We start from the raw sequence: 25,904 nt of genomic DNA on the forward strand, positions 1-25,904 counted from the left end.
CCACTTTGGGAGAATGACAAAACACAGTGACGCAAAGCAGAAAAGAGAACAAATGGAACACGAAGGATAAAGTCAGGGTGAGTGATGGAAAACCTAACAGTAAAGCCCTTCTAAAAGGTCATAACTCAGTTCCTTTAAAAGCAAAACAAAAACAATAAAACAAATTGTACTCAAAAACCTTTCCAAAGAATTGCACTCGGTTTTGTTAGTATCTTGGATATTCTTTCCATGTTCATTCCTTCTTATTTCACGTAATATTTCACTTGAATTCATAATCACTATAACAAGAACAGATGGCACAGACTGGTTTGGAAGCAGACACAAATGACTCTTAAGTACATAACTCAAGCAGAAGGAGCAATGTGCTAGCACACAGCAGAGGAACACCTGTTGCTGTATATGCTGAGATGCTAATGGCATTAGTCAATAATTAAGAAAGAAAACAGAAAGTGACAATTAAGTTGTCAAGACAGATGCATGAAAATTAGATAAAAGAGCCTCTGCCATAGCTGTGTATTCTAAAAAAGATGCTATGTGTTTTCCACAGTATGAGCATCAAGAAGACGTTGTATGGCAAGGAAGGACTCATTGAATCAATACCACGCATCCTTCCTCCTTATATGGATTCTAAATTATGTACAGCATGGAGAACTTTTAGGCCAAAGAAGACAATCAACTTACTATCTTTATAAATCATTTACCAGAACATAGATTTGTTTGAAACTTCTGTTATCCATTTCAAATATTCTTTAGTTTCTTGTGGGTGGGCATAATATACTTCCTTAGCTAATATTTGTTTGTTTATGAGAAAACCAAACCACATGGAATCCTTAAAGTAAAACATAAAATAAAATAAATGCAAGCAAGAGTTGAACTACCAGGTGTCAAAATGAAAATAATATTCAAAGATAAATGACAAGGTTCCTTCTCTATTGTGAATATGCCATGTCAAAAGTTTTTCCACGGAGTGTGAGCAATATACACCTATGTATATAGTGGATGACCACACAGTGATAATGTCATATTATATAATGTTCTGTTGCATCAGATAGAAAGTATCTTTCTGGCTTTAGAGAATTAGTTGTCATGTTTTGAGGATACCTTATCTCAGAGAGGCTTCTGGAGGCGATACTAACCATCAGAAAAGGCAACAAGAAAAATAAAAGTACAGTTATGTACCCATAAATATATTAATTGTATCTGGGCATTGTGCCACACCCCTTTAATCCCAGCACTCGGGAGGCAGAGGCAGGTGGATCACTGTGAGTTTGAGGCCAGCCTGGTCTACAAAGCGAGTCTAGGACTGCCAGGGCTACACAGAGAGACCCTGTCTCGAACTGCCCCCACCTAAGCCTCTGGTGAGAAGCTCCTGGTGGTCTGTTGACTTTAACTATAGGCAACACTGAACAGATAGATGAAGCAGGAAACTTGTGCTCAGCCTCATGAGAAACAGAAGCTTTGGCTAATAAATTTGTATTCTATCAAGCCAGTAAGTTTACAATGACATTATACATAGAAATAGGAAAGGGCATTTTTATTAATGGCAGAACTTAGATCACTTTAAAGGACTTTAATAATGGCCACACCAGAATCTTGTATCCCTGACAATTCTAATTTTATTTATTTAAGCAAAAAATTTAAAGAGAGATAATTGATATGACTGTGATTCTGTGATAATATTTGAATTAATCAGCTTCAACTAGGAAGACAGGGTTTCCACAGAGCAGGTACCTTTACTGGGTGGGCATTTTTATGGACACTAGGAGAGACTTTCAAAGAAGACAAAAATATGAACTAAAGAATATCTTTAAAAAATGCTTCATGCAATGAACATGTGTTTCAAAGAATATCTTGAATAATAAATGAAGAACCTTTTAACACAGAAGCATTCTTTAATCTGTATCTAAAAATATATGGTTCCCACTTTTCCATAAATGAACAGTTTTTAAAAGCAATATAACTAATTATATTAGAAAAACTAATCACTACCCTTAACTTATAAATAATTGTGTTATTCCTTTCATATCATTGAATACATGAACAATTAGATAAACAATTTTAAATATAAGAATCAAAGTCAACCCACTACTTGACACATAGATTTTGGGTATTCTATTTTGTAGAATACTACTGATAGCACAGCATAGCGTAGTGTAGCATAGCACAGCACAGAATACTGTTATTCTACATAGTGAATAAAGAACTATCAGCTAACAGTCTCTTTATTTGAGAGCTGTGGGAACTGAGATTTGGGGTTTTTTTTTAAACCTACTTTTAATACCCTAGACAGTCCAGATCCCCAAATTTACTATGTTCTGTAATCAGAAATGAAGCAGGTGATCTAGACATAGATACACACACACACACACACACACACACACACACACACACACACACATATATATATATATATATATATATATATATATATTACTGTTTATGGTAGAGGAAGACTATCTGCATGGGGAGAATTTAATAGACAGTAGAAATTCAGTTATACTTCATTGGCTGCTGTTCGGCCAATGTAACTTAATGAGTTAGCCACTTAAGGGCCTTTCCCACTTTGCAGCTCTACCACTGAATAAGGTATTTACACATGTCAGCAAGGTCAATACCATGGGTTCAAAATCTCATGTGTTAACTTAGTACCTTAATTTGGTGTTTGTCTGTATTATAAAAAAAATGATAGGTCATTGGACTGATTAAAAATCTCCTGAATGATTCAACTGAAGGCCACAGCCAACACTTCTAAGGAGATGCAGTATTGCTACTATTGGTGACATCTACATCTCACATTGAAAACTAAACTCAAACCATTCATTTGTGAAACAAATACTTTTTTAGGCACATATGTAAGACAGCTAGTCTTGAGTAGTAAATGAATTCTTACCTAGAAAATTGATGATGATGATGATGATGATGATGATGATGATGATAATAATAATAATAATAATAATAATAATAATAAACAAAAATTTACAAATAATAATATTGACTTTGAAGTCAGTATTTTGGGGTGCCTTTACATGTCCTTAAAGTTTTTCGATGAGTTAAGTGTAAATGAATAAAAACCATATGTATAAAGTTCCCTTGAAGTATATGTGGGTTTAAAAATTGAGGGGAAAAAAGACTTGGCACACAGTAGCTTTGCAACCTGCCAAACCCAAAGCATTTGAAAACACAGCTAAAGACTTTGAGAGATTCCCAAAGTCTGGTAAGGTTCATCTGTCCTTTAAAGAATCTATGAGACTGAAATGACTTTTCAAATGCTTAAAATGGATGTACTTCTAAAATACTGAAAACTTACACATAATTTTCTACCTTTTTGTATGCATAGCCACACACACAAATATATACACAGGTATACATACAAATACATTTTGACTTAGATTAAGTTCAAGCTTCAGTAGATGTCAACCACAGACGGCCTCTTTTAACATTCCCAATATGAGCTAAAAGCATGTGCAGCTTTTCGGGCACACACCACACAAACAGCATGGCTTTGGAATGGAAGGGATATTCAGGAGTGACAAATCTTATTAGTTATTATGTATAAATCCTTCAGTGATGTGCCATTACCCAGCCACAACACATTAAACCCAGGTGTTCTGTGATTTTGATGTCTTTCTGAAGCAATTCTTATTCGAGAGCTTTTATTTCTCAGTTCTGTCCTAGATGCATATAAGCTATGACCAGGCCATGCAAATCTCCACCACACTACCTACAAGAAGACATCATGTCTACCTTTCCTATTTGTTTCATTGCTCTCTTGCTCATCATTTATGCCTGGGTGCCCCTCCATCAGTACCTACAAAGGTTCTGGTCATGCATAGTCCACCATCAAATACCAAGCTGCTCATGACCTCACTCAATCCTCCTCTAAAACATCAACCACACAAAACATCTCTGGAAAATCATTTGAAATCTCTATTATGCCTAAAATCACAGCTCAGATTGCTCAGCATTATAACAGTAAGGAAATCATGGAATAAAAGAAAAAAATCCTTACCAATCCTTTCTTCTTTCTTACGCATAACAGTGATTTTAAGAAAGGAATTGAAACTTCAGGTGGAAATCAAATAGAGCAGTAATTACTTCACTACTAAATCTCAACTAACGATAGCTGCATCTTTTAAATCAGTGAAGAAAGCAAACATAAAATAAAGTGAGTCGTGGAGCTAAAATAATAAAACTTTTTGAGACGTGTTAGGCCACATGTACAGGATAGAATAGAACCCTTCTTTCAAGGCACTGATACCTGATACGTGAGATATCATTACTGGAAAGTGGAAATACTGCGTAGGTGGGCTTATGCTAGCTCTTGTAAAACACCTCCTTGGCAAACATATTCCCCATCAATTCAAGACCACTATTGCTGAGGATCCTGACTGCCCTCTTAGCGTTGTTCTTTTCTGCTCCCCTTGCATTTATTAGAGCTCAGCCCTATGCTTGCGGGTTCTTGCGTAGATCATATTTGCCCATGCCTCTGTCCTATGAAAACATTTGTGATTTGTAAAGGTCCTTATGCTTCATACCTTAAACACCCACCCTAGACATGTACTTTGTGAACGTATCTTGAGTCTTTCGGAAAAGCTGACGCTTTTTCCCAGCTTTCTTTCTCAGTCTTTGATAATATTTGACATAATGTCTTGAGGCTTCAAGTTCATACACCATTATTCACCCAGAGGTGTGTTCACTCATTGGAAACAGAAGCCAAGTCTAATTTTATTCTCCGCTTTCACCTGAGTTTGGTGTATACAATTAAGGACACAGCTAATATGCAGTAATTACTTTGATTTTAAATTATGAATAGGCTTACTTGATAGACTGGCTTCTCTGATTTTGAAATACATTGAGAACTGACTGGTACTGACCCGGCAGGAGAGTAACATGAAGATGACGGAGTGATGGGGGGGGGCGTGGCACAATAATACGGACAACAGGAGAATATAATACAGTTCTTTTAGACGTTCATAATCTGGTATAACTCCTAATTTTAACATCTAGAAATAACAGGAGATTATAAAAAGTAGCAGGTCTTATTCTGCTCTCCCTACATTTACTCATGTAATAAAAGGACAAAGGATCATTAGTTAGCATGTCACGGCTGTTGCATACTAAAAACCAAACGGAGCAGTCAATTACAATTACTGTATTTCTGTTCTCTGGCCTACTGCAGTCTAGCTTCCTATGGGAGGCCAGCTTAATCGACATATTCTCTATTTTAATCCTGTGTGTTATTTTTGGAAACATGTTCTGATTTTCTGTTATTAAAGAAAGAACAAGAGAAACAGACCAAGCCCAAGAGCTAACACTTGATGAAGATGGGAATGAGCTCTAGTCTCTCTCTATACCTGGCTGCTTTTTACAGCTGGCACTCTCCCCGGGAAGAGGATGTCGATGTCAGAATACCATTTGAATACTCTTTCCATCATCACTGACATCCTCTACTTGAAGTGCCCTTGATGACAAGAAATCTTCAGATTTACAGGTGATATAATTATGTTTTAGACTCTATTTTCTTTATACCACCTCTATCCTTTCCCAGACAGTAGAAATAAAGCTGGGCAGAGAAATAGAGTTGTGCAGATATGTAATGCTCAGTAGCTCTAGAATCCTAATATAACTAGGTTTCAGACAGGCTAATAGCATTTCTGACTTTGGACATGTTATTAAATCTCTCATAGGCTAGGCTAATTCATTATTAAAAGTAGTATTAATGATTGCTTTGTCAATAGGATGGCTGTAAAGATTAAATTAATGTACATTAGATACACAGTAAGCATTCAGACGCCATCTATTCTCAAGCATTCTTTATTTACTATTTCAAATTGGAGTATTTGTTTTGTAGCTGAAAACAGGAGACATGTATATGAGAAGAACTTCATTCTTGTGATGGCAAAAATGATCAGTGTTGTGATTTAGGACATTTTGTTCACTCAGTTGTCAACTGCAAAACAGGGTTTAGCTTGTGTTGTCTCTTCATATCTTTGAGCCATTAGCTCTCAGGGAGACTCATTGGACTGCATGGGAGAAATTCTAGAAGAACAAGTTTATCATAGGAATACATTTAAAGCATCCACAAATATCACAGGTACTAATACCACACAAGGACCTGCTAAAGGAAGACAGAAATATATTTTTATCAACTATGGGAAGTGTCAGGAAGGTGCATGGCCAAAATCTTAAATGTTTGCTTTTATTAAAAAGGTATTGGAAAGAATAAGAAACAAGAATACAGTCTATTATGTATTGATCATATTGTTTAAAAAGAGGTAGGGTTTCTATTCTGTTTCGTTCTTCTATTCATAGAATCACACCATGTTTTATTGCAAGAATAACTGAGAACAAATATACCTCCCAAATTGGAAGCTACATGAGAATTGACAAAGTAAAGAGGGCACTGTTAGATTTTGCGGAGGGATTTTGTGAATTTCCTCCTATGAATATACCCTAGCAGTGAGGTAAAGGCAAAAGCCATGAATCAAATTCAGAATGGATGAGGATGCTAGAATATTAACAAAATGAGTTTTAAAAAATACTGGACAATGGAATACAAAGTTATAGAGAAAGGAATCAAGATTAGAAACCAAATACAGGAGTAGGAAAGCTGGGGCAAAAATGAGCCAATAAGAGGTAGCCAGGGAAAAATGCTCTAGGGTACTTCAAATACCTAAAGGCCACCAACATGGAATGAATCAAGTACACATACAAAACTACCCAAATTCATTATTTGCTAATTACCTACTATGTATCACATTCTCCACAGTAGAACACACAAACACACACACACACACACACACACACACACACACACACACACACACACAAATAATACCTTCTGCAGTGAAATGTGATTTTTCCTCTCAGTTTGAGCCTTGTAAAAATGCTATAGATATATCAGTTGATTTGTTATTTTCTGTGTTCTGGAGAAAGTTATAGAAAAAAGTTTCTAATGATTAGAGAATCATTTTATGCACTTATTTATTGTTAATCATGATTATTTCCTATGTAGGCTCATTCACAAGTAACCTGAAATTAATTTTCATAAACTCTGAAACCAGTCAGTCATGAAAAATGAAAAAGAAAACAGAAGAGAGAGCCTTTACTATGATTGTGCCATGCCATTCAGTTTTTGCACAGCAGCAAACTGAATGGTACCTGCTCCCTATTCCTCCACCATCATCTTAGAGGCTTGAGCTAGAAGATAGTAGGCAGAATAGAATATGGTAAAGAATAGAATATGCAGTCTTCACTAAACCAAACCATCAATGTCTTTCTCAAGAACCTACTAAATCAGTTAAATGCATCAGAAATTAAAGTGTTTGTAAACTTGATCCCCATGTATTAAGAGATACCAAATGTGGCCCAGTGAGCTAAACATTCCCTCCACCCATCAAGACCAGAACTGTGAACATTCTTCTTTTCAGCCCAAGTTCACAGAGAGTTAGAGGCTACCATAACAAAAAGCTAAAAAGAGTTTCTTACTGTTTCCTTCCAATGTACCTCTTGGGCTTTATGTACCACTGCACTGGCTCTTACTGTCTTCTGCATGGTTCCACTACAGCCCCAGGGCTTCTATTAGTCATAGACACTAGACAAGGGATTACTCAGTTCCATTGATCACTATTCGCTCTGGTTCTTGCTCCATTTAAAGGTTTTACTGGAATTTAAGAAGGAAAAAAAAAAGAGGTTGCACTTAATTCTAATAATCCTTTAAGAATTATATTACTTTTGTAATTTACCTGAAGACTTAATTCATCTTTGAGAACATGGGATATTTGCTCATATTTTTAGAAAGCAGACTCGTGGTTTAGTGAAGTAAAAGACTTTTAAAGGACCATTTCTTCTGGTACTAAATGGGACCCCAGAGAACAAAAATCGCTTCCAAGGAACTCATTTCATAGTGCTTAGATAGTGAGGGAATCGGGTTCATAATTAATTCTTTCCATCCCTGGGAGATTCCTACAAAATTATCTTCCTCAAAAGTGAATTCATTTTTCCCTTAGTGGTAAATTGTATGTTGAAAATTGTAGAGACAATTTACTATAGGGTAAAGGTTTTTATAATGCCTTTGAGGCCAAAGAGACTAGTATGAAAGGTCCTGTTGTATAACCCTGTATAACTGATAGCACGCTTTAACAGTGAGATCATTAAGTTTATAATTTGTAAACAAGACAATGATTTTATTGAACCCATAATCTATTGGGGGTATTAAAGTAGATGAGGCATGCAAACCAGCTTGCTCTGTAAATAAAAGGAAGGGTATTACAGAAGAAAATTGAGAGGTGGTGGTGGTCCAGAAAAGGTGGAAATCAGATTATGTTGGTGTAAATTTGTAATGATTACCTTGATCGAATCTTACTTACACTATGATACGGCAATATCTTCAAATGTACTGGTTTCTTGTAAATGATGCAATTGATGAGTACTCTTCCTTCCAAGTGTTCTTTCTCCTGGGATGGGATGGAAAAGTGACCTTTGATCAGTCTGTACACACACACACACACACACACACACACACACACACACACACACACACACACACCCCTTATGAACCAGTAGCATAACTGTCCTGAGGTTTTGTTATTTCAATCCAAAGACATTTCCAATAATGAGTTCCAGCTAAGACTGGGATGCTATGAGGATGGGTACTAACACTACTGTGAAATGGGCTGGTGGGCTTTGTAACACCACCAGTATGCTCAATCCTATGGTGTTCTGCTCAGACACTCTTTCAGGACTAGTTGTTCAAAAGTCACATGTGACCCATGACTGTATGTAGTAGTCTCCTTCTGGGAACTTTCCTTTACTTAAGTTAGCAGCTTTCTTAAAATTAAGTTAACGTCAAATAAACATTTGGGACACGTCTATAAAGATCTCACCCATTTTCATCAATAGGAAGACAAACCTGACTAAGGTCTGTTATAACATTGGCACTTACGTCTTTATATCATTTGCTTTCTCACAGGGATTCTCCTCTGCTTTACACATGAGAGAACATGTTGATGGACCATAAGTTCTTGGGGAAAAAAATGACACTTGAAGGCATTAAATTATGAGGTTCCACTGGACTGCTTTGAAAGCTTCTAATATATGGGTTGCTCAAATAGGGGAACTGTGGCCCTGGAGAGAACATCCAGGTCACTATGTTTGATTGGATTTTAGTTCCATTACATAATTCAGTTACTTACATTGTTTAGATGAAGGATAATTCCTTTTCATACATTATTTTCGGAGTGTCCTTCCAAACCTGGAGACCACTTACTCATGCTTAAAATGTTTCCTGTCAACCTCTTTCATGTAGGAATCTTCTGGGAATCTCTAATAATATCTTAACTTCTCCTCCATTCTGGTATACAAGACAGATATTCACAGTTCTACTGAAATATGTGTTTCATTTTATTCTGATTTCCTGGCATCCCATAGTTTACTTTTATTCCCTAAACGTATTGTTGATGTTTATAGACACTACATTCTCAATTTGAATTTAGATATACTCAAATCAAAATAAAATATAAAAAGATGAGCTAGTTTAAATTTTATGGCTGATTTTCAAGTAAGACAACAAAGAATAAGCAAAAGAAAAAATTGGCTTTACCAAATGGCAAGGAATGAAGATTTTTTTTCTTAACAGTCTGAAATCAAGGATTATACACTAAGAATATAATTCTGGCAGGTGAGACCCATATCTGTAAGGCTTTATGAGAATAAATAACTTCTCAACTAGGAAATATGCATGGGCATCAGACCAATCTGTTTAATTGAGAGACCATCATCATTATGGCCAATATCTATTAAAATACACACCCATTTTTCCCCAAAATTGCAACAAGAACCTATAAGCCAATCACGGTTCAATAATGTTGTTCAATAGTCTTGTGATCTTATATAATACTAGTACCCTTTCCATTAGAAAATGTGCATACTAAGTTGTTTTTAAAATAATTATTATTGTGTCTACCCACTCTTGGGTCATTTGGCATATCATTTGCTTCAGCTGAATGACATTTTCAAAGTCTGGCCTTGGGTAACCTTATTTCAACCCTTCTTTGTGAGAATGAGCATTTTGAAATAATCATATTAGGGAAAAGAATAGATTGTGTGGTTTGAATTATAATTTCCCAACACATTCCTAGTTCAAATAAAGCAGCCTTTGGTCTTAATGTGGCTCTCTTTGAGCTGCAGCAGGAAACAGAAACGGGACACATTTTGGAACTTAGTATGGTAGGTACGAAGACCGCAGCACTTCAGAGACATCCTACTGCAGGCGATTTGCTCCTCAGATCAACTGAGAGGAGCTCAAGCAGTAAAGCAATCTTGCCAAGGTTAAATACTTTATTAAAGGCAAACATATAACTAGAACTGTTGTGTGATATTTCACTTTAAGAAGGCAACTGTAGTTAAGGAGAAATCCACAGAGTTTTCCCCAAGGTGAAAACATCTTGATTCAAATTCTGACTGTGTCAGAATAGAATGTTATACAAACCAGCTGACTCAGCATCTCATCAACAAAATGTAGTTTTCGTATCCATTTCAAGGATCAGAGCAAATGTTCAATAAAGATTTGCTAAACCTTACAATAGTGGTTTTGCAAAAATTGGATTTTGAAACGTCTTTTCTTCAAAAAGAGATATGTCTAACATTTAAGGCACCAGACAAAATTCCACTTCGTCCTTCCATAACTGATATGAGCTAGTGAGCTACAGCCATGAGTGGAGCTCGATAGCATTATCATCCACAGTTTCCTTCTTAGGAAACAAAGTTTAAGGTCCTCCTAAGCCCATGCATCCGTGGCGTTGTGGAACCATTTATTCCTCAGCCAGAATAATGCTGAACAATGGGAACTGTTATTTGCAAGATGTTCCTAGACCCAGTGACAAGCTGTTCCTTGTATGTCTAGGAGACTCCTAGAAATGCTAGTTTAGTAAAGTAAGTGCAGAAATCTGTGGATGATTTTTATTGATTTAGTGCAGGATTGTGTGGCTTGAGGCAGATCATGAAACACTGACTCCATTCTTGGATGGTTTTCCCGAACCCTACTGCCCTTGAGCCAAGCAGAATTGCCTGATTGGCTGCTGGCTGCGGTGGTGGGAGAAATCAGCTCACTTAACCGTTTTGTGAAAAAGAAAATAAAATCTGCTTCTGGTTTTTTCTTTTATATTCTCTTTGAGAATTCAAGGCTGGTTTTGTTTCTCTGCTAGAGGGCAGGTTGCTGTTTGTTATTCTGATGACCCACAGCACAACCTGGAATCATTTGTACGAATAAGTAAGGAACATGGTTTGTTTTGAGGCAAGAGGGTAGTCAGAATCTTAAGGGGCTGGAACTTCGGTGCACAAAGTTTCAGAGAGCAATTTAATGTCTGTCTACCTGTGTGGTCACTTTGCCAAATCCTCAGCCTGTTGCTATTTCTCAGTTATACTGCTCTGCCACATGTGTGCATGCTCTGATGACTAATATATAAGTTCTGTCAGCAAAGATTAATGTTGCATATTTCTGAACTGTTATAAGTAGGATTGCATAGAAGGTACCGCTGGTGGCTGGCTTGTTTTGCTCACTGTTGTGTCTGGAAAAGTAAGCCGTGGCACTGTGTACGACACTACTTGATTTATTCATAGAGAGTCTTAATGTATCATTAAATAAAGAGAATACAACACATTTACCCTTTCATCTATTTGCTCAGGTTGTTCCCTTCTGGGAACTGTTGTTCTTGCTCATGTATTTTGGTTCTTATGAGAATATTCCTAAGAATGAAATGGATGATTCACAGGTTAGGCACATGTTTTGTTTTAGGAGAACTTGTTAATGGGGCCCTTCAAAGTAGTTGTCTCCTTTACACATTCATAAACATAGGACTTTTATCTTCAGCCACCATTGACTTAGTCAGTCTATTATTCCCAGACTAATTTCAGCATTATTCAAATTATAAAGGAAAATGTAGCAATGTGTCTAACAGTCTACACTTTAAGCCCAGCTTTTTGAACTGTAATCCCAGCTCTAAGACTTGATAGCCATGTGGATTTGATTAAGATTTTCAGTCTCTTCTATGACACAATTTTCTCAACTACAAGGTACACCTCACAGACATACTTAACCACAGAATGATTTGGCAAACTGAATGAGTATTGTACAGTTGTTAGAAAAAGACATAGCAAGCACTAAAATTGTGTTAAATATTTTTAAAGTCATTACATTTATTTATTTATTTATTTATTTATTGCATATGTGTGTATATGCATCTGCATGGGCATGCCACAGTGTGCATTTAGAGGTCACAGAACAACTTGTGGGATCCAGGTCTTTTCTTCGAACAAGTGGTTCTGGGAATCAAACTCAATCAGGCTTGGCAACAGGCATCTTTACCTACTGAGCTGTCCGGTCAGGCCTAGAAAAAATTTTGAAACAATCTAATGACCTGTTTCAAAATTTACACTACATTTCATGTCAGTTAATTTTACACAAGAAACCAACTACAAACCAACTACAGTAACTGCTGTAGGTGTTCACTGTTCACCATAAAGGTATTCAGGACACATTAATATATATATAAGAAGTGACATGAAAAATGGAAAGAGAGGTGAGCAAGACATTGCTTTCTACCTGTGGAGCCTTCCTGTTGGAATCTTCCACTGCATTTCATAAATGTATCCTTTTAAACTCTTCAATTTTTTTTTTTTTTTTTTTTAGTTTTTAGAGACAGGGTTTCTCTGTGTAGGCTTGGCTATCCTGAACTCACTTTGCAGACCAGACTATAAACTCTCAATTCTTGATAGGATATCATCATTATCATCATTTTTATAGCATGTATAACCCTGAGGACTGTGAGAGATAAGTAACTTCCCACTATGGTCACAAAGTTCATAAGTGGTTGAGCTGAGATTTTAATAGAATATGCTGCATACCTCCAGCATCAAGAACTAAGTCCTGACTGTGTATCCAAGCCACAAAACTGTATTCCTTTCTAGGCTCTTAGCCGACTATCTTAGTTTTTCTATATGTTAAAAGAAATCAGTAAAGTAAAACAGATTTATTTAGTTCAGACAAAACTGGAGAAAAGAAAAGCCAACCCCCCCAGCTACTTTACAATTTATAGAAATCAATGAAGAAAGGATAGCACTTACACAGACTTTGTTATGAGCAAGATAACTAATCTATTGCCAAAGGGAAAGTGACTTGGGGTCCAGGTTGCTTCCAGTCTTTGACAGAAACAATGTTGTTGGTGGTGTGCGAGTTCAAGCCTCGGAAATCCTGGCCTTTAAAATCCTGTTTTTTGTTTTGTTCTGTTTTGTTGGTTTTGTTTTTTAAGTTTTAAGAAAAACTCTTGGGTTTCCTGTGGGTTGCAGAATCTCTACCCATTTTGGGCTTTGCAGAATTATTTATCTCCAAATCTATTTCTTTGATTTAAAAAAAAAAGGGGGGTAGAAAAAAATTATTGTGTGTGTGTGTATTTGTGCGTGTATAGTATAATTTTTCAGTTAATTTTAAAAGTATACAAAGCAGTAGATTTCTTTATAACCTTCACACACACACACACACACACACACACACACACACACACACACACGTCATCACGTCATTAGAGTATGTTCTCATCCTTTGGAGTACAGTTTCAACTCAGATTCCAGCATACCTAGTAAGCCTACTCCTTTTGCAAATGACACAGGTAGACAGAAAGGAGCACAAGTGACTCCTTCTAGAATCCATTGTGCAACCAGAGCTTTAGCAGAGGATCACAGCTACATTTGTGGTGACTAAAGATGGTGTGACCCTCAGTTTATAAGGAAAAAAAAAGGAGACTCTCACAGTACCGTCCTGTCCCTGACATCATAAGCTAGAAAGTAGCAATACCGGTGTTCAAAATTGGGTGATGTCTTCCCACAAAGTGTCATTCTCTACTGTATAGGGACTAGCAGCAAGCAAGATAATTACTAACCAATGAAGAAGTTAACATCCACTTCCTGCTTTTTGCCTCCTGAATGTTGTAGCAGACACAAGGCCATACTCAGCCAAGACAGGCAGGAATGGTGGGTATACTATTAGGTGAGGGTCTCATGGTCTTTCTACTACGACTTCCTTCAAAAAGTTTCTTCCAGGACTGGCTATTATTTGTGTCATAGAACTAGGTATCACTACTGCTATTTTCCTTCTTTGTCATTACGGCAGGCCATGGTCTTTTATGGGCCATGACATCATCATGGTTCACAATGGCATTGGCTATATCAAGGTTAGGGAAAGTAAATAATAGCCATTTCAATCACTATGGTTTCTTTCTTAGGAGTTCCTAACTCTTCCTTGCGGTCAGACATCTGATCAGAATTGCTTCCTGAAATTCCCATGCGCCCAGGTTCTGTTCTACCGATTCTTGGGCACCTCACCTGCTCTAACACACAGGGCCGCATAAGATGCCACCACCATTTCTACTCTTCCATTCCATCCCCTGTAGCCCCTAGGGTCCCATTAAGTCCTCGTGAGTTAGGACCAAAGGGCTCTGTGCACAGTACCATTTGCAATAAGATATTTCTGCTACTTCTTCATTTGGCTGGGTTTTAAATTATGTTAGCAGAGACCATTGGGCCACATCCACTCACCCTATGCCTCTTGATTTCAGAATAATGAACAGTGGATAGTGAACTGTGTTTGAGAAGTTAGCATGGATCCTTCTGACCTAAAACTGTGGATTTCTCTTGGCCAGTATAGATCATGTACAGAGTATGAGCACAAAATGTTGATAAAGGCTCCAATGTAATTTCCTACCTTATGAGGAAATGACACTCTATCTGGCCCAGGGACTTGTAGATACCTCTAAATTAACTCTGTCCTACAGAATATACACCATATTCTGTCTGCTCATTTTAAGACAGAATTTGTTTTCTTACTATGATTCAAAAATGTATTTATACAAGCTATTTAACCATATTTTGAAAAAAAAATTTACCCTACCTAAAAATAAATGGAAATAAAACATAAACTTCTATCTTCCTTTTTTAAAACAAGAGTCAAGAGGTAAAATCTTTATCCATGCCAGAGAAAGTGTTGCAGCATGTCTGAAAATTAGGAAAGAAGAATAAGGAAACCTCCCCAGCTTCAGGTGTAGGCGTTCCTCCACTGCACACACAGGACTGGCTTCATGGCTCTTTGTTATTCTTCTGTCTGCAACTATTTTGGTAGGGTTGCATTTCGTGAATTTTGTAAGGCATGTGGGTAGATATCATTTGCGTTTTTTTCCCTCGGGGAGGCTGATTAACATAGTATCCTCAATCATTTCAGAGAGCATCAATAAGGACCTAGTCAATGAAACACCAGGATCCCATGCAAACATTCTTCAGATAGTCTAGCAATCACAATGACTCAGCGAAATCTAATTTCTACTTTGCTCACTCATGTGAACACAACTATTATTACTTATATGCTCTTGAGAAGATAAAGTGAGCATTGCAAGACCAGTGAGAATGTTCATTGAGTTAAATGCTTGCCTTGCATGTATGTAGACCTCAGTTCAGATCCCTAGCACTCATGTAAATTCAGGCATGTTCATCTGTGCCTATAGCCCAGTGCTGGGAAGTGGAGACAGGTAGATCTAAAGGACTCACTGGATAGCAAGCCTAACCAATCAGTGAGCTCCAGCTGTATCAAAAAACCAACATATTGACGTGACTGAAAAGTTACAGGATGTCAACTTTTGGCTTCTCCATATATACATATCTGCATGCATAGAAACATGCACACACACACACACACAGAGACAGAGAGAGAGAGAGAGAGAGAGAGAGAGAGAGAGAGAGAGAGAGAGAGAATAAATAAATATATGTCCAAATGTCTATTATAATATGTAGCTTATAAATAAGTCTTTTTGACTACCAATGTTTTCTATCCTCCCTTCTCCCTCCCTCTCCTATACTTACTTATATTTTTCTCTTTTCTTTTGTCCTTATGGCCAGATAAAAACATATAAGTCCTCTGATGAAAGAAACAATGAACACAGGTATTCTGTAACAATACCATTAAGAGTTTATTCAGAATAGGTAGCAAATGAGACATAAGGAGATCATACAGTTGTGTTGGGCAACAGAGACATTAAACTTGACCATTCTTCCTATTGTGAGCATCTCCTGTTTCTTTCAATCAAGCTGCCAGCCAAGCTTTTCAAATCATGCCGGGACTACAGGGCAACTGAAGACAATACAAGTAAAGTGGCCCAGAAGATGCTTGTCCTTCAATAAACGTAAACATAAAGACCTTGTCTTCCTCCCTATTCATATACTAAGGAATTTCAAGGTTTTTTTTTTTAATGACAAAGAATTTCAAACTTCTCTTTCTTTTTCTTTTTTTCCCTTTTCCCCCTCTCTACTCATTGGTTTATAGCTGCAGCTTCCTTGTGAGTGTCTCATCATCTCTTTGGTAACTTATGCATGTTTTTGCAAAACATATTTCCTTGGAAAGTGCTTCAAGCAAAAAGCAGAAACTTCAGTCATTTTGGGTAGAATTTAGATGATCTTCTTAGACCATCATCTGGCTTAAAGACAGAGGGCCCTAACATCAAGAGAGGTGTCACTGTTTTCAACACAAACTCAAAGCAAGCATGGCATCAGGCCTGGCTCACTGGTCTACTGGTGCGAGGCTGGCATTGCGCATATGCATTTCTGTTCTGTCTGTCAGTGATGAAGAGGAAATGCCAAGGAAAGAGGCTTAAAAAATAAGTCAGAAACTGAAAAGGATAAATCACCGTGGTAGTGTCATAACACTGGGACTAAAATATTAAGGATTCCTGGACAGCGTTCGGCAGATCAACAAGTATGAAGTGAACTCAAGCCACAGAGAGAAGGCTAAGAACAGGGACTTGGGTCCCAAACTGGTTTCAAACTCAGCTAATGGTGACTACTATACATGTTTGTTGGCACTTGGAATGCCCTACTCTGCGGCACCTTTGTACCCTGAATAGTTACCTGAATGGCAGCCTAAAAAAAATATTAAAAGCAATATCTTTCTGAACTTCTGCCTTTCTCCCTATCCCTTTCCCCAAGACAGTTTCTAAAGCCAGAGCTTCTTTGCCCAACGAAAACTGAAAAGTAGTATTCTAACCTTGTCTTGTCTTCCTTTGTGAGAACTAACCAGGAAGAAATTCTCAAACACATCCTTGTGTGAAGAAAGGTCATAGATGCGTTCCTAAAGGAGTCCTGTCATATACCTAAGATGAAGGATAATAACTTATGCAGGTCAATAAGAATATGAACAGACTGGGTAGTCAATAAGAATATGAACAGACTGGGAACACTGAGTTTCTTGCTTAAGTCTGTTACTACTTTTCCTGCTAGATCATGTGTCCACCTGGATGACTGTTACATTCAGCCTAAGCACAAAACAAGGAAGAGTTGTGGGGTTTTTTTGTTGTTGTTTTTTTTTAATCTTTGGGTCTTCATCCTAAAGCCTTCTACATCATATACAATTCTGACTGAGTAAGTGTGCTATGGTTTTCTCCAGTAACTTTGTCTTTTTCTGTTTTTGTTTCCAGCCAGCCAGGAACCCGAGAAGACTCCTTGTCTCCTACTTATGACATTGGACTTCATGACCTTATGTATAAAATAGAAGTGCTAATGTAGCAGAATTAACCTTCTGGGGTTATCAGGGAACTTAAACAAATTTGTTCATGCAAAACATTTAGAAGATTGCTTGCCACTCAATGCCGTCTAATTGCCACCTGTAATAGTAGCATTACTATTAATATCTTCCAGACAAGGTTAAAAGAAGCTAGATTATGAACAAAGGTTCTATAAGGGCTTGAAGTTTTTGTTGATGTGCTACCGCCCTCTTTTTTCACTCTACTTTGCTCCCACAACTTAACACTTTGATACTGGATCTAAAAACATGAGAATTGAAGAAGTAAGTTAGTGTTTTTAGTGTTGCTTATTATCCACTGCACTTACCTATCCTCACCCCACCTCCAAAATAAAATAAAACCATGTGTGCACAGATCAAAACCCTGCAATTAGTTTCTATAATATGGGCACATATATTTGAGTTCTTTACTTCCTTTAGTCTTTAGACGAAGTCTGTGAAGGACACTGGACAAAGGAAAAGAATTTGTCCAAGTATATCTAGCCATACAAATCAGAAACACAATTCCATCTCCACTCCTTTGTATCAACTTCAGACTTTACTCTCTCTGTGGTACATCACACACTATAGAGGATCGTTTATGGTCCAGCTGCTTGGATCTTTCTAAGAGGTGGCAATGATCTAGAAATAGGCCATCCATCAGAGAATGCCATCTGCACATCTCAGTGCAATGTTCAGTTCCAGTTGAGAAGTTTAGGTCCTGAAAGATCCTTGGCTATTCTTTTCCCATCTTCCCCAAGCTCTTACAACTGCTTCCATAGAGCTCCATCTAGTGCCCTAGGGCAGGGTGAGGCACAGGGGTGGAGAGAGGCAGAGGTCAGGATTCCTTTGATAATCCCAGGCTTAATGGAAACGCTGGATGACATGGGCAGCCTGGGCAAGGAGAGGGTATGGCTTCTACTTCCTGGTTTGTTTCCTGAAACCAGAAAGAAAACAAATTTGGATTCAAAACACTAATTGAGAACATATGTATTTGATTACTCACATCAATAAGCTACCTATCATCTATCTATCCCCAAATGTCTTTGTCCGTGCTATGTACTCCCTTATCCTGGGACAGTGTTCTTACCATAAACTTTTCATTCTTGGGGATTCTCTAAGCCTTAAGACTGTCTTCAGTGGTGCCACTCTGTAGTCATTAAGAGACACCCTGTTCTCTTAATCATTACAGAACATTCCATGTTGCAGGTGACTAAGTATTGTAAGCTTTCAGATATAGAAGATAGTCTAGAGACAGAATATAATTCCATTTATTACACAGATATGAAAAATGAAAGCCAGACAATTTACACTGATAGTCTTTACCTTCTTTTAACATAATAATATTGGTGTGGGAGAAATGACAGGAGTAGTAGGCATAAATAGTAGGCAGAAAAGTCCTTGTATTCTGTATTAGACTTTTTTCTTGTATGGTATACAAACACTGTTGCTGGCTAAGTCACACCTGTATTGGCATATCAAGGAACAACTAGGAATGTGTTTCTTCTGACTCTAACTGAATAGTTACTTGTATTTAGGTAAGGCCTATCACTGTCTCTGTGCAATTGATCTCAATAAATAGGCATTGTATTATATTAGACTATCTGTTTCATAGCTTTTTGTGGAATTACAGGTTATAAAATATTGATTAAAGGTATATGAAAATAAAAATACATAAGAAAAGTCAACAAAATAGTGACAAATGGAATCCAATACAGAATAAAAATAATTACATAGGTTAGCCAAGTGAGATTTACCTATACTATACAAATTAGCTTAACATCTGAAAATCAAATAATGCAAACTATGAGTGACATCAACCAGCTAAAAAAAGCAATCCTGTGATCATAACTGACAAAGCAGAAACATTTGGTGAATTTCAGTACTCATTCATAATACAATCTCAGGAACCTAAAACAAGAAAAAATCCACCACCTTTATAAAGGAAATCTACCTTTAAAACCCTTTATTATGAATTCTTTAAGAACTTCATAAAATGTATTTTGAACTTCAACTGCTACCATATCCACTTTCATTACCCTTACATCTCTAACTACCAAATCCTTCATTTGAGTGCTCTTCTCATTGACGCCTATTGTGTCTAGTATGTGCTGCCTAATTAGTCCTGGAAGTGAGGCTGTCCCCAGAGTGTAGTCCATCTACCAAGGGTCACATCATTAAATAATGCTACCTCTCCCTCTACTAACCACTATCAAATGCCAATAGATCTTGAGCTACTAGTGAGATTTTTATAACTGCCTCCCTGTCTCCATGCTGAATTTATTCTGGCTTAATACTGTGCAAATTTTGTGCATGCTGTCACAATGTCTGTAAGTTCATAAATACAAATGCATCAAGGGAAAAAAAAGCTAGTCATAGCTAATAGTGATACGTTAGATTCATCTCCTTAAGTTTGAGAACAAACCAAAATATCATTCCCCCTCAACATAGTATGAGATGTCCCCAAAATGCAGTTAAGGCATGAAAAAGGTCAAATATGGGGCACCAGAGTTCGTGTGAAAGTCAGTCTCCACTCTCCACTCACTGTGGAGAATGTTCTCTCTGTTGGCTAGATCTGGGTAGGGGTTTGAAGTTTTCTGCATGTATTGTCCTTGGCTGGTACCATAATTTGAGCAGGACCCCTGGGCCTAGATCTGTCCATCATAATGTTCTTCTTGTAAGTTTCTAGGGCCCTCTAGATCCTTCTATTTCCCCATTCTCCCTTGCTTCTCTCACCTAGAGCTCCAATAGGATGTCTTCCCCTCTGTCCCACTTCCCTGGTAGGTGAAGACTTTCATGGGACATGCCCCTTGGGCTAGTGTCCAGTTATAAGTGAATATATACCACGGGAGTCTTTCTGCTTCTGGATTAACTCACTCATTATGATCATTTCTAGTTCAATGCATTTGTCCACAAATTTCAGGAATTCCTTGTTTTTAATACTATGAGCATATACAGGGGGAGGAGGTCCCCTCAGTCACAGTCATAGAGGAGGGGAGTAAGGCAAAAATGGGAGGGAGGGAGGGAGGAATGGGAGGATACAAGGGATGGGATAACAATTGAGATGTAATATTAATAAATTAATAAAATATATTATAAAATAAAAAATTAAAATAGCTGCAGAAAACAAAACAAAACAAAAAGACATGAAAAAGGAAGGAAGAAAAGAAGGGAGGGAGACAGATTGAGAGAAACAGAGAAAGACAAGCACAAACACATAAAGAGAGACAGAGAGATGTACTTGAACAAAAAAAACCAACACTATGTTTGCAAACGAAACTACAAGATTATAAAATCTAATGCACAACAGTCAATTTCTATTGGAAATAAAAAATGCAACTCACATTTATATTTGCATAAATCAATGAGATACTTGAGTATATATAGCAACACATAGTAAAAAGTCAGATCATTCTAATAAATAATATCAAAGAACTGACTTAATAGAAAAATTTCTTTTAACATAGAAAGCTTTTATATTCTTAGTATCAGTTTTCTCAACTTCATCTAGACATACTCATTACAATTCCAATAAAAACCTAAGACAGTTATTTTGTAGATATTAGGAAATGATTTCTAGAGTTCATATGGAGATGAAATCTCTCAGAAGTCAACACACTACTAAAGCACAATGCCAGTGAAATAATACCACCTAATATAGAAATTTACTTTAATGATCCAGTGATCAAAAAGACAATGTGTTATTGGAAAAATAACTGACAAATGCAGTAATTAAATAGTTTAGGACCTTTGAAATCCACAGTGTAGTCAGTTGACCTTCAACAAGAAAAATGGAGGCAATTCAATGGAAAAAGCATTCTTTCTAATAAATGCCACTGGAATAAGTAAATATAAACCTAAGCATTCAGAAAAAGATCAATGTAAATAAGACAAAACTTGCTTAGCTGTCTCTAAGCTCCAAAGAACCTTCTTGCCATGGTACAAGCTTCAGGCAAAATTTAAAGAAAGAAACCCTGAGTCATAGAAACATTGCATGCTTATGAAAAACTAACCCTTATCAAGCCTTGTGCTTCTCCTGCATTGGTCAGGTAGCCTCAAAATCCACTCTCAGCATGTTTCTCCAATAGTTTCTGATATATGCAGCTAGGTCCTGAAAAACCATCGGTGAATGATCCCTTTCCTCTAAATTAGAAACAGTAATTCCTCAGGGTAAGGATGATAAAATTTTAATTATTTGTCTGCTAGAAGCAATGGGAGAAGCTGACTCAGATCTTAAAGACAGGCCCATATGTAGATCCCCTTGCCTCAAGTTTAGTCTGCAAACTCTACAAGCAAAAGGTACCTCTCACCCTTACATTCTGGTAAGGAGGATATTTGATCCATATAAAGGGTTCAAGAGAATCTGGAGATTTAAAGGCCTCAAGCTTTGTTGCCAACACGCCCCCATGCTGGATACAAAATACAAAATATGTAATAACGTAAAGTACACAATTTAATGCAGGGTAGCTGCTGTGGCTTTCGCCTCTATTCTCCTCATTAATTAGCTCCATCATAATCTCATATAGATATATATATATCTCCTCTGTAGAAAATTATCTGTTCAAATGGGGTCACTGAGACCATTCAAATGTCTTTCCATAATCTTAGTGTTTGTGGCTGGTAGGAGAGTGAGCACTAAAATATATACCAACTGAAATGTGTGAATGTGATTCTATTTGAATTTAATGTATTTGAAGATACAGATAAGGATTTTGTATTAGTCATTTCTACATTTAATATGAGTCTAGTCTCATCTAGTACAGATGTTGATCCAAGAGCAGAACACACAATGAGACCTTGGAAAGAAGAACATTTTGCAGCAAAGATGGAGAAATGATCATCAGATCTGAAGATTCCAACCAGGTGCCAAATATTGGAACTTATTTGGGGGAGTCTCAGGAACAAAGTGGGTTCCTTCTGTGAACATCTTCTGTGAGCCTGTGTAGAGCACACTTCCCAGGGTATTACCTTGAATAACAACACATCCCGCAGTCAGCTGTTAAGACTGTTCAGTGATGTTACCTATGCTTTGGTTCCATTTTATACTGTGTTGAGTAGCCAAAATCTAACAAATGATTCAAGTTAGGAAATAGAAAGGGCAGGTAAAAGGTAACCACAATGTCCTAAGTACAAGCATCAGGTGTCTCTCCACCACCCTGGTGGTTGGATTCCAGGATTCCCTGAAGATACCAAGATCTAGTATCTTCTACTTCCTTATATAAATCATATCCAGTAAACCCTTGAACATACTTATCTCCATATTATTTAGAATACTTAATAAAATATAAATTATACATTATGTGTTAGGTATGACGGTTTGAGTGAGAATGGCTCCCATACATTCATATGTTCAAATCCTTGGTCCACAGTTGTAGAACTGTTAGGAAGAATTAGGAGATGTGGTCTTGTTGGAGGAGATGTGTCACAGGGGAGGGGGGTGAATTTTGAGGATTCTAAAGCCCAAGCCATTCGCCATTTCTTTTTTCTCTGTCTACCTCTCTACTTCTTGCTTGTGGATAAGCTGCACATGCTTAGATACTACTCCAGCAACATGGCTGCTCTTGCCATGTCTCACATGATTATGGTCATGGATACTACAACCCTTTGGAACAAGCCTACAGACCTTCCCATAGTAAAGACTTTAAATCATAGAGTGAAGGATCTACATAGGCATCAGCTCCACCTCTGCATGTTCAATGAGTAGTGTGGGTGTTACCTCCAGCAATGGGGTCTGGCTGCGGTTTGTAGAGACCAACATATTCTCTTGACAACAACCTGGATTGTTTAGGGATTTCCATGGGGCCCCTTTGGCCACAACTCAATTGGATGCAACGCAGTCCTGGTACTGAAAGCTCATTTTGGTGACAAGAGATGGTCAGTTGGGACTCTGTCTTCCTGGTTATTTAGAAACTTTATTAGGATCACTTTTCATGTATTTTATGATGTTCCCACTGGACTAGGTTTTCATATTCCCTCAAATAACCCTTGGATCTTACTGTTTCTCCCCACATCCCCTGCCTCAACACAATATCCTTTCCCCCTTCCCACCTGATCCTCCCATTTGCAACCTCCTCATCCCCACCCATAAAATCTGTTGTTTCTCCCTTCCAGGGAGATCTATGTGTCTGTTCTAGTCCCTTCCTCTGTACCTAACCTCACTGAGTCTTCTGATTGTAGCTTGGTTCTCATTTATTTAATGTCAATATGCACATATAAGCAAATACATACCACATTTATTTTTCTGGGTCTGTATTACTCACTCAAGATGATTTTTTTCTAGTTCATGATGCATATTTTTCTAACAGCTTAATAATACTCAATTGTGTAAATATACCACATTTTCTTTATCCATTCTTCTCGTAAAGAACATCTAGGTTCTTTCCAATTTCTGGATATTATTAATAGAGCAACAATGAATATGATTTTTGTCTCTGAATTCATTGATATGATATTCAGAGAAGCAAGCAGTGGATTAAGTGTGTATGTGTCTGTGTGTATTTGTATGTGTGTGTGTGTGTGTGCACATGTGTGTCATGCATAAATGTTTGCAATAGAACAAATATGAAGGAGGTTCAATGTTCAGTGGAGATACATAGAAATTAATAGAAATAAAAATGGAGATAAAACATAACCTGTGAGGGCATCTACGATATTAAATAAGAAGTAGAGTATCAAAAAATAACGTCTGTATGCAATAATTAGAGAATAGCAGCCATTAGTTCTAAATTTTGAAAGTATTTCCATCTTTGGAATGTAAAGTACTATTTAGTGAACTCCAAAATAGAGAACAGCAAATGCTTAATCTCTAGGTTATAGATTATTTTAGATTTTATTTTATCATTTTACTTTTTTTACCCTTTGTTTGTACCTTGGAGTTCACACATGCAAAGCATGTACTCTACTAGTGGGTTGAATTCAGTCTTATATTTAAAATTATTTAATTTAAATGGAGATGAGAGAAGTACATGAAAGGGGTTGGATAGAAGAAAGGGAAAGGATTAATGATGTAACTATAGTATAAAAATAATAAAAGTATAATAAAATGATTAATTAATACAAGTTAGAGATAATTTATCTGGGGAAATTCAGATTGTCCAAAAATAGTCTTATTTTGTACTAAATCTGGACGTTATTTCTACTCATACATTTACTTTCTTGAATAGAACAGAAAGGTAGTGAATAGTGCTCCCATATAGAAAATGTATGGATGTTTCATTCCCCTTTAGCTGTGGCCCAATGTGTCATCTTAGACTGTTACTGTAACCCTCTCAGCCCTAGTTTCCAATTTGGAAAAATAAGACCAAGAACTCTGAACACCTCGTGTTATAGGAGAAATGAACCAAATGTGCTAGTCCATTACATAGTATTACCCATCCTCATATACACAAATGTGCTTCCACATATAAAATAGCCATAACCCTTTACTATTTAAAGGCAATTATGGTATATTTGAAGAAACTATTCAAAAGATACTCATAAGCATTTATAGCCCATTCTAGCCTTGAGAAACTTATAAACTGTGTTCAATATACATGCTGTGCTTCGCTTGATCAAGAATGACTATAACAATTATTATAATTCATTGGAAATGTTGTGGTTGTTGAACAAGGTCTAATGTCTTGTAGGCCAGCTCCAAACTTGATATTCAGCTGGGAATAACTTTGGACTTCTGATCCTTCCTCCAGCTCCTAAGTGCTGGGATTATGTTTTATAGACATACCAATGCCCAGTCTATGCAATGGTGAAGACTAAGCCCAGCGGTTCCTGTACAGTAGACAAGCACCTTAAGTTTTAGTGAAAATTCTTGTGCAAAATATCTTTTATCAATTTCATATTTCTCTAAATTCTAGTCCTATTTTAATAAAAACGAAATTAAACAAATTAGAAACTATGTCTCCTTTTATATACTTTAACCACCTAACTGTAATTTCTTTCCTTCTGAGAATTTTGGCATCCTGCCAACACTTGTATGGTTTCTGCACCCAAAATATTATGATAAGATATATTCTCTACTTGAAAAAAATAATGTAAAATAAAGTTAATTTTACAAGATATACGACACACCAGAGAAAATCTGAGCCATTCATACTTCATTTAGCACAATGGTAGACTATATGCATACTCAACAACTGCACTTGATTTTTTTTACCCCAGTCAGGTTCTGGTTTAATAGGAAGAAATGTGACATTCTAAAACAGCAGGACTCTCTTCTCTCTTCTGTCCTCCTCCTCCTCCTCCTCCTCCTCCTCCTCCTCCTCCTCCTCCTCCTCTTTCTTCTCACCCCACCTCTCACCCCCACCTCTCTCTCCCC

At 37.0% G+C, this 25,904-nt stretch overlaps 1 long non-coding RNA gene across 1 annotated transcript in view; it reads right to left on the reverse strand.

The window, feature by feature from the left end:
• Nucleotides 1-18,313: 18,313 nt before the first annotated feature.
• The window catches only part of LOC311578720, a 52,391-nt gene continuing 44,800 nt past the window's right edge, over nucleotides 18,314-25,904 (reverse strand). Inside the window, exon 5 of the long non-coding RNA XR_014772942.1 lies at nucleotides 18,314-18,530. This is a non-coding gene — a long non-coding RNA (uncharacterized lncRNA). The remainder of the gene's footprint in view (nucleotides 18,531-25,904) is intronic.

Source organism: Acomys minous (genome assembly GCF_964271855.1).
Source record: "Acomys minous genome assembly, chromosome: 12".
Lineage (NCBI taxonomy): Eukaryota > Metazoa > Chordata > Mammalia > Rodentia > Muridae > Acomys > Acomys minous.